The 9810-nt window shown below is 45.9% G+C and overlaps 1 non-coding gene across 1 annotated transcript; it reads left to right on the plus strand.

Moving 5' to 3' along the window:
- The first annotated feature begins 9352 nt into the window (after positions 1 to 9352).
- Positions 9353 to 9471, plus strand: LOC135269881 (5S ribosomal RNA). The gene has a single exon (XR_010338119.1). It is a non-coding gene; the product is annotated as a 5S ribosomal RNA (ribosomal RNA).
- Positions 9472 to 9810: the final 339 nt, after the last annotated feature.

Raw genomic sequence — 9810 nt, forward strand, 5'->3', positions numbered from 1 at the left:
ATCGATGGCAATAACTTCTTCCAACTCCTCACAGAAGTGGGAGAGGCCTGCAGCCTGCACCGAGAGGGGCTTTCTCTCTCTTGCTCCCCGCTTCGTTCTGTTTTGGCGGCAGAGAGTGGTTCATCCATACTCTCATTCCCTCACCTCCCTTTGTGGACGGGGGTCTTGCCTTTTCAATTCCTGTGTTTCAGTGTCTTTCCTCATCCGCTACCCTGAATCACCTGTCCCGGTCTTGCTGTGTGGTGGGAACGTGCTTGTAAACTGCGTAACAAATCTACTTTGTGTATGTGTCTGTTTTTGGGGGTGGTTTATTACTTTTGCAGGTCCCTAGACCACTTTGTATGACCGTTTGCAGTCTGAGCAGGCCAGGGGCTGACCGCTAACGTCAGGACCCTCAGTGGTGGAGCCTGCTGGGGGGACCCAGCTGCTCTTGGATAAGTGGCTGAGCTCCTATCTGGCCTCCTCTTTTTTTTTTTTTTTTTTTAAGTAATTTGTGTGTATTTCTAACCGATTGTATTGAAAAAATTCCTAGTATTTCAGTAAAAATGCCTGTTGTGAGATGAACCTCCTGTAACTTCTATCTGTTCTTTTTTGAGGCTCAGGGAGAAACTAGCATTTTTTTTTTTCCAAACTACTTTTTGTCACTGTGACAGTTGTAAATAAAGTTTGAAAATGCTTTCCACTCTGGTCTGGTTTTCTTTTTCCTTCCTGTTCCATTGGAATGGAGTGAGCTCAGGAGCAAGATGAAATCCGGCGGGGAGGCTGAGTTGGGGGAGTCCCAAGAGAGGTTCCTTATGTAGCTCACCTGATGGCTTTTCTGGGGAGAATTCCCTGGGGGAGATTTAACCCACAGCCAAGGTTTGACCTACCCCCTAAAGGAAGAAAAACCCAATACATATTGTAAGATCATTCACATGGAGGGTGAATGGTTGGGCATGTGGCAAGCTCAGGCTACCATGCAAAGCATTTACTGAGCACCTACTGCTTGGCAGCCATTGGTAAGAGGTCAAGGTCACAAATGTCACTGGGCCTGGCTCTCAGAGCACTGCCTTAGTGGAAAATTAATGACGAATATGGTGAGTGCAAGGCAGGATCATACTGGGATGTCCTGAGATGAACACCAGTTGCGATGGTCAGGAAGGTCTTTGGAAGCAGTGACAAGGAGAAGTTAGCCAGGTACTAGGTGGCAGGGAGCAGAGGGGAGTGGGTAGCATTGGAAAATGTTTCCATTAGGGAGAACAGCTTGGAAAGGGCTTGGCAGGTGGGGTGGGGTGGCGGGAGAGGAAAGCATGCAGAAGGGCTACTCAGTCCTGGTGAGGAGTTTGGGGATTTTATTCTAAGGGCAAGGCCTAGCATGGTCTGCTTTATATTTTTATATAACCCAGATGAATGGAGATGGGATTGGAGGGGGCAAGATGAGAAGCCTAGAGACCAGGAAGGAGGCTTTTTGGAAGTCAGAGTGAGAAAATGGTGCTTTGTAGAAGGGACTTGGGGGCATCTTTCTAACCCATGGCTGGATATTTCTGCCTTCACCCAGCCCTCTTCTGGATTCCTTAACCGTGATGAGTATAGATAATCCAGTGGTTTGTGCTGAAGGCGTCCACCAGGACTTACAGAATAGTGACCCATTTTAACATTAGCCTTAGTGAAACACCTAGATCTATGGGTCTGCTGCCCCAAGGGTAACTGGCAGGACCTGACCCTCCTCATATCGGATTACCCTTTATTTTCCTCCAGCAGCCTGAGGATGGAGTTTATTAGAATGCAGACTCCTTGAACACAGCCCTGCAGAAAACTGTTTGCAGATGGAATCATCTATGTAGAAAATCCTATGAAATCTACACAAAAAAGCTACTAGAACTAATAAGTGAGTTTAGCATGGTTGCAGGATCTAAGCTCAATATTCAAAAATTGACTGTATTTCTGTATGCTGGTAATAACAGGACAAAAAAACAAACACTACATCTTCTCACTCATAAGTGGGAATTGAACAACGAGAACACATGGACACAGGGAGGGGAACATCACACACCGGGGCCTGTCGGGGGGTAGGGGGCAAGGTGAAGGAGAACATTAGAACAAATACCTAATGCATGAGGGGCTTAAAACTTAGATGATGGGTTGATAGGTGTGGTAAACCACCATGGCACATGTATACCTATGTAACAAACCTGCACGTTCTGTACATGTGTCTCAGAACTTAAATAAAAAATAAATAACAGAACATTGAAATTTAAAATACAATTTACATTAGCATAAAAAATACAAACTACTTAAGGTAACTCTGATACAAAATATGCAAAACCAGTTCAATGAAAACTTCAAAACACTGCTGAGAGAAATTGAAGAATCTCTACGTAAATGAAAGCTCTACCATGTTCATGGGATCTGAAGACTAAATGTTAAAATGCCAGCTCTCTCCAAATTGATCTATAGACTCAACACAATCAAAATCTCAGCAAGTTGTTTTGTAGACATTGATGATCTGATTCTGAAATTCATATGGAAATGGAAAGAACCCAAACTAGCCAAAACAACTTTGAAAAAGGAAAATGAAGTTGGAGGACTCTCAGTTCTCAGTTTCAAAAACTTAATACAAAGCTACTTTCATCAAAACAGTGTGGTGTTGGTATCAAGATTGACAAATAGATCAGTGGAATAGAATAGAGTCCAGAAATAGACCCACAGATGTGTGGTTGACAGATTCTTGTCAAAGGTGTCAAGGCAGCTCAATGGAGGAAGAGAAGTCTTTTCAACAAATGGTGCTGGAACAATTGGATATCCACAGGCAAATAGCTCCTGGGGATGAAAGATGAGTCTTCTGTCTCCCACTGTCTCCATGTGACTTTCTAAACAAAATAATTATTTGTTTGGAAAAAAGTTCTGTCATTCTTTTTCACAGTTAGCCAGTTGCTTTAATACCCTCCTGCTTCACCCCAAGTTGTCTCCTTTCCCTAAAAGAGAAGGATTATTCAAGCTGACTTGCATTTGAGTCCTGCGCAGCCCCTCCATGGGTGCTTTGGGTCCAGTTTCTTAATGTCTAGAATCCTCAGTGTTCTTGTCTGTAAAATGGAGGTAAGATTAATAACTCCTACACAGGGGTGTGAAGATTGAGCACCCAGTAGGTGTTCCACAGTCAGGATGAGGAAACTGAGGTCAGAGGACTTCAAAATATACTGACTTTGGAAAAGAGTAGAATTAGAACAAATGGTATGCTGGTAAATTTCTCTGAAATTTTGAAAAAAAAAAAAAAAAAAAAGGCCCTGATTTGTAGTGTTTGCCAATTTCCATGGTGTAAATGCTCCCACCATGGCTGATTTTGTGGGACTGGGATGAGCTGAGAACCAGTGCAGGCCTATAGCAGCACACCTCTAGAATCCCTGATCTTCTAAGCTAGAAGAACATGGGCTCAACCTGCCTGAGCCTCAGTCTCCTTTTCAATAAAATGGGTATCACTCAAAAGCCAGAACAGTGCCTAGTTCACAGGGACTCAATAAGCTCTAGTGACCTTCTTCCATTTGGAAAAGAGAAATCACCCTGGAAAGTTATCGGCCGTAGTATTTTTCAAGCTAAATCATGACTCAGTATGGGGTTGTGAAAGTAATCTATTTGTGGGCTGCAACCAGAATTTTTTTAAAAAAGAAAGAAAACAAATAGAAAAGACTACAATAGAAAAGGAAAAAATCAGAGTACAGCAGATATTGGAAGAGTAAATGTTATTCCCTGAATTTTTGTTTCATCCCTACATATCGATGAGTGTGTGTACTTGGTCATGAAAACAATATTTTTCTTTCTGTGGATCACAGTCAAAACAATTTGAGAGCCACTGATCTGGGGAATCTGGCTTTCTAGAAAGCAGTACCTTTACTTAGTAAAGTCACGGGGATGGGAGAGAGGCAACTAGAAAAAGTAGCTTAATACACCTCTCTGCAGAGGAAATGGGGCTGGCACATCCAAGGGTGGAGGCTGTGCGGTCAGTGTGTTGGGGACAAGCCTGGGAAGGCCACTACATCCTTGGTCTCCCCTAAGGCCAGGATTAGGCTCTGGGTAACCTTCAAATGCGGCTTGAGCCTCGGAGGAGGGAGGGAACTGTGCATGGAGAAGGAGGCGGAAGCTACACAGGAAACCCTCACTGCATGTTTGTCGCCGCTGGCACCCACTGCAGCAGCTACCAGACAACCAACAATAGCGACCTCAGATAAAAAATAACCCACAGTGTCCCAGCCCTGCCATGCAGGGGCAAGGGCATGCCGTCTAGAGGGCTGAAGTGTCACCAGGCTAGGGCTGAGGTCATGCTGCCTGGCGCCGTGCTGTGCCTTGATTTCCTGATTGCTAATTAGAGGGCACTTTTCCTGCCCAAGGTCACTTGGGCTGGCGCCAGCAATGGGGCCACTTGCCTGCAGAGTTTTGCCTCCCCTGGTCTCTTGCACAAGGTGGTATTTAAAAAATCACTCATGCCAAGACCTTCAGGTCTGAATGCACCACCTCTCCCAGGGGACTCTCTTCTTAAAATAAAGCCCCAGCAGTTCTTATCCAGAGGATTGTCCCATGCAGGGGCTGTGCAGAAAACCCCAGCAGCCTTGCAAGCCTCTCCTCTAGCTATGGTAGGCTATGACCCCAGACCCTGTGCTGACCCCAAAGCACTTCCCTCTGTTCTCCAAACCTTTTTCTCCAGACCAAAGAAACAGGCTCCCCATGGTTCTCCAGCACTGCCAGCTGGCACATCCGCCCATGCACCAGTGAATGGCATAGAAAGGCAGAGCTCCATCAAATGTTACTGTATCAGGCCATTCTTGCATTGCTGTAAAGAAATACCTGAGACTGGGTAATTTATAAAGCAAATAGGTTTTAACTGGCTCACGGTTCCGCAGACTGTACAAGCATGGTGATGGTATCTGCTTGGCTTCTGCAGAAGCCTCAGGGAGCTTTCACTCATGGCAGAATGCAAAGCAGAAGCTTGCACGTCACTTGGTAAGAGAGAAGCAAGAGAAAGCAAAGGGATGGGGCAGGTGCCACATATTTAAACAACCTGATCTTGCAAGAACTCACTATGGCCAGGACAGCACCAAGCCATTAGGAATCTGCCCCTGTGACCTCCCACCAGGTCCCACCTTCAACATTAGGGATTACATTTCAACATGAGATTTGGGCGTGGACAAATATACAACTCTATCATTTACTAGACTACATCAAACCATGTTGAGGATTAGCAGCTGGCTCTGACACAGAGCAGCTAGGGTCCCCTGCTTGCTTCTGACCTCACGGTTTGCTGGTTAATCATCCAGTTTCAGCCTGGTTCTCAACCTCCCTTACCTATCCTCAGAGCACCTACATCCCTCAAGGACGAGCAGTATTCACAAGGACATTGCACTCGACAGTTTACAAAGCACAGTTCTTATCTTCCGTCCACCTACACAGCATTTCTTAACCTGAGGTTCCTAGAATTCAGGGGTGCCTGTGACATTGGATGGGACAAAAATCACATCTATATGTTAGTTAATTACTAGGTGAAATTCAGCATTTCCTGTTCGTAGGAATGCAGTCAACAAACCACAGTGGTGTCAGCAGTGCCTGCCATTTGTCACTAATAAAAAATCACAGGTATTTTCATTTTCACAGCACACTTGCTGCAGGTATTATGAAATATCATTTGTAGTCATGGCTACCTCAAAATTACAGCTGCTGCTGGATCTCATTAGGTAAAGCTTTAATAAAGAAGGATATTTCTGATTTTTTTTTTTACAAATGTGTTTCTAAAAATATTTTTGATAGCATACTTTTTTCTTTGCAACTCTCTGTATTTTATGCTATGCATTTAAAGTATTATTCTGAGAAAAGAATTAAAACTTCTTCAATGTGCCAAAAAGATCCTCAGTACAAAAAGGCTACAATTAAATCCCCTAAAAAGAGGATGCTCCAGGCCTGAGTAGAACTATAGTAGTGTGCAAAGCCAAGGAAAATTCACTCTTACCCCTAAAGGGCTCAAAGTCAGATAGAAATATCCAGAAGCAAAGAAACAATTGCACACTAGCCTAAGACTGTATGGGCAGATGGCATGGCTGGGAAAGCCTGGGAGGGCTGGAGTGGGATCTGGAGGGCTGAGAAACAGGGAGCCACTGCCTCGTTTCAGACCCTTGGTGGATTCACAGCCCACCCTGCTGAGAAAGGAGAGAGCCCATCCACCTACATGGACATGGGCTGCTCTGGAACGGCTTGGTGGCCCTGGGTGGGAGTGGCTTCTCCCTGGGTCTGCTCCATTTCCTCCCCAGGTTTCCAAATGCCACCCACAGCCCGGGCCTGGGAGCAGGGGGACCAACTGTCCCTATTTACCTTGGCCTAGAGGTTTCATGGGACACAGAAATTTGAGTGCTAAGAAGGAGAATAGTCAGGGCAAACTGGTAGAGTTGGTCCAAACCCCACCCTTTTCACCTAGGACTAATTCAACTGCCTGGAATTTGGGTCAAGTTAGTCCCGTAGCACCTTCTCTATCTGAGTTTCCATCTCCGTTCCCATCCATCTCTCTCTGGAGTTCACTCTCTCACCTTCTACCCAATTTCTGCTTTAGCTCCCAAGCTTACTAATGTCCCCAGCTAGGACCTGGCTATTTCCTGGAGGCCTATTGCGCACTACTCAGTCTTTGTTGATAATTGAAGCATAAATTACACGAAGTGCTCAATTGCAGGTGACAAACTCAGCTAACATCTTACACCCATAAAACCACTACCCAGGTCAGGACGCAGAAGGCTATCACACCCCAGAAGGCTCCCTAGTGTCCCTCGCTGTCAACCACTCCTCCAAAGGGTAGCCACTGTTCTGTCTTGTCACATAGCCGAGTCGGACCTTCATGTGAATGGAAGCAGCCTCCGTGCTCCTTAGGAGCCCATCCCACGGAAGCTGCGAATGATTCCACTTCAGCAGGATCTCAAAGCAGGAACGGGGCAGAAAAGGCAGGGGAAACAGGATGTTTGGGCTGGAGGAAATAAACAGCCTCGTGTTTAAGTGAGGACACTGGGGACTCAGAGAGGGACAGTTCACTGACTTCTTCCTTATTTGACCAGCATTAACTGGGCTCAGGGACACACAGCTAGTCAGGGGAGGCAAATTTGAGATTAGAACTCAGAACCCCAGGAAACCTCCTTCCTTTTGTCCCCAAGGTGCCCTCAGGACAAAAACCAGGGCTGACTTGCCCTGGCTGGGAGGTGTTTGCCATTCTCCATTTCCTCTGCTTCTCCCCCTGCCAGATGCCCCTTAGGCTACACAGGAGTGATTCCCAATCCTCACTGGGCACTAAAAATCACTGGGGAACTTAAGAACAATCTCAGTGCCCAGGCCTCAGCCCAGACCAATGAAATCCCTATCTATGGGAGTGAGACACAGGCACCCGTATTTTTAAAACTCCTGGGGTGATTTTGCACCAAAATCTTCTCTACCAAGTTTGTAAAGCAGAAGCACTTCTCAAACTGCAGTGCACGTGACTCTGACAGGGCAGTGGTTAAAATGCAAATTCTGATTGAGCAGATCTGGGTGGAGCCTGAGAGTCTGCCTTTCTAACAAGCTGCTGGGGGACGCCAGTGTCTCTGCTCCACAAACCACACTTTGAGCAGCAAAGCTACAGAAGCCTCCTGTCCCTTTCTGCCTGCATCCCAATTCTTCTTCATATAAATAGACTTTGCAATGATTTATTTTTCAGTTTGTCTTTTAAACATATGGCTTCCACAATCACCCAAATAATTATAGATTTACCCACCCTTACCAGAAAGGGTATGATGATTTATCTTGTGCCTTCTACATGCAGAATATTGTCCTCAACAGCTTTGAGGACTTACAGCTCCTATTCAATGATGAGTAACAGTAGCTCAAGGCCCCTGGTGTTAGTGGCAGTTCGCGCTTCAAGGCTCCAAGGCTCTTGTAAGTTACCTGCTCCTCTTCACCTGACTCTCTCTTTAAATTTGTGATTATTAAGCTTGTGAGTCTGACTCATATTTTAGCTTGGAGGTCCGAACCTTACCTAGTTTTAGTACACACTTAACTGGAAAAGATCCTTCCATTTTTCTAATCTCTATCTCAGATCTCTTCTTCACTTCTGCTTTCCGTAATTCCTTGCTCTACCCAGTCCAATCTTACCAAAATTTCCTTCCCCAAAGCCCTTCCCTCTCTCACCACTGTTACTGTCCCACCCTCCCCTGGCCTCATCGCCATACACCCAGACTGCGGCAGGGTTCTCACCAAGTGGGTTAGAGAGAGCAGTGCAGTTAGGACACCCTTAAACAGCCCCAACAGAACCATCCCAGTCCCGGTTTACTTCTTTGTTCTTTATCTAACGCCAACAGTGAGATTTGGACTATGGGATCCTGGCCTCTGAGTCCTCCCAGAAGTCTTCGGGTTGCTATTGCCAAATGCCACCAAAGCGAATTTCCCTACAGAAGTGAAAGCTGTGCTCTGGCATTGCTGTGATGGTTAGTTTTGTGCATCAACTCGATGCACAACTTGGGCTAAACAAGGCCCAGGTGGTTGATAAAATACTATTTCTGAGTGTGTTTGCAAGGGTGTTTCTGGAAGAGAGCAGCATTTGGATTGGTGAATTGGTGGACTGATGCCTTCCCCAATGGAGATGACATCATCCTGTCCACTGAGGCCCCAAATGGAACAAAAAGATGGAGGAAGGATGCATTCTCTTGCTCTGCCCGAGCTGGGACATCCAGCTTCCCCAACCCTTACATACTGATACTCCTGGTTCTCAGGCTTTCAGACTCAGACCTGGACTCTACACCTTCAGCCCCCTGGGTCTTAGGCCTTCAGGCTTGAGCTGAAATACACTACTGAATTATGCCTGTTTCTCCAGCTCGTAGATGGCAGATTGTGAGACTTTTTGACTTCCATAACCACATGAGCCAATTTTTATAATAATCTGCTTGTGTGTGTGTGTGTGTGTGTGTGTGTGTGTGTGTATAAAATTGCCTCATTGGTTTGGTTTCCCTGGAGAACTTACATACAATTGTGATACCAAATCTAAGGAGCTGCCTGCCTGTCCCCTCACCTAGAGGAGGACAGAGACATCAATGACACACAGCTCCCAAGCTGATTTTGCCCATCATCATTCCCTTGCAGGTCTGTTAACCAGCACCCAGGTGATGGGTAGAACAGGTTCTCTGTGGCAGCCTGCATCTCTGCAGCTGATGCCAAGGAACTACCTGGGGCTCTACTACATTGCCACAGCCAGGCACACAAGATTGCCCTCCTTACAGGACCAGCAGGGACAGTGAGACTGGACCTCTGATGAGAGGCAGTCTCGTGTGGTAGTGACAGAACAGATTTTGGAATTAGACAGACATGGGTTGAAATCCCATTTCCTGTCTTCAACCATACCACCCTGAACATGCCCGATCTCATCTGATCTTGGAAGCTAAGCAGGGTTGGGCCTGGTTAGTACCTGGATGGGAGACCACCTAGGAATACTGGGTGCTGTAGGCTTTTTTTAAAAAAAAAAAAAAAAAAAAAAGAAATCCTAATTCCCCTACCCACTATCTGACCATATTACTTCATTCTTTGTGCTTCAGTTTAGGAGAATTATTGCAAAGATCAGTATGATTGTGTATTCAGGTTTACCCCTTCTCTGCAATTCTGAACATGACATGAAATGATGCCTGGGGAAAGCGCTCATTAGCACAGCACCTGGCCCAACACGTGGTGAGAAGGTGCTCATCAGATATTGCCTTCTCTCCCTTTCTTGATGACCATCTTTGGCATGCCAAGCAAATCACTTCTCTGCTCTAACCTTCATCCCAGGTAACAAAGGACTGTCGGGTAGCA

This window comes from Aotus nancymaae, unplaced genomic scaffold (genome assembly GCF_030222135.1).
Source record: "Aotus nancymaae isolate 86718 unplaced genomic scaffold, 86718_ANA_hifiasm-v0.15.2.pri h1tg000057l, whole genome shotgun sequence".
Taxonomy (NCBI): Eukaryota; Metazoa; Chordata; class Mammalia; order Primates; family Aotidae; genus Aotus; species Aotus nancymaae.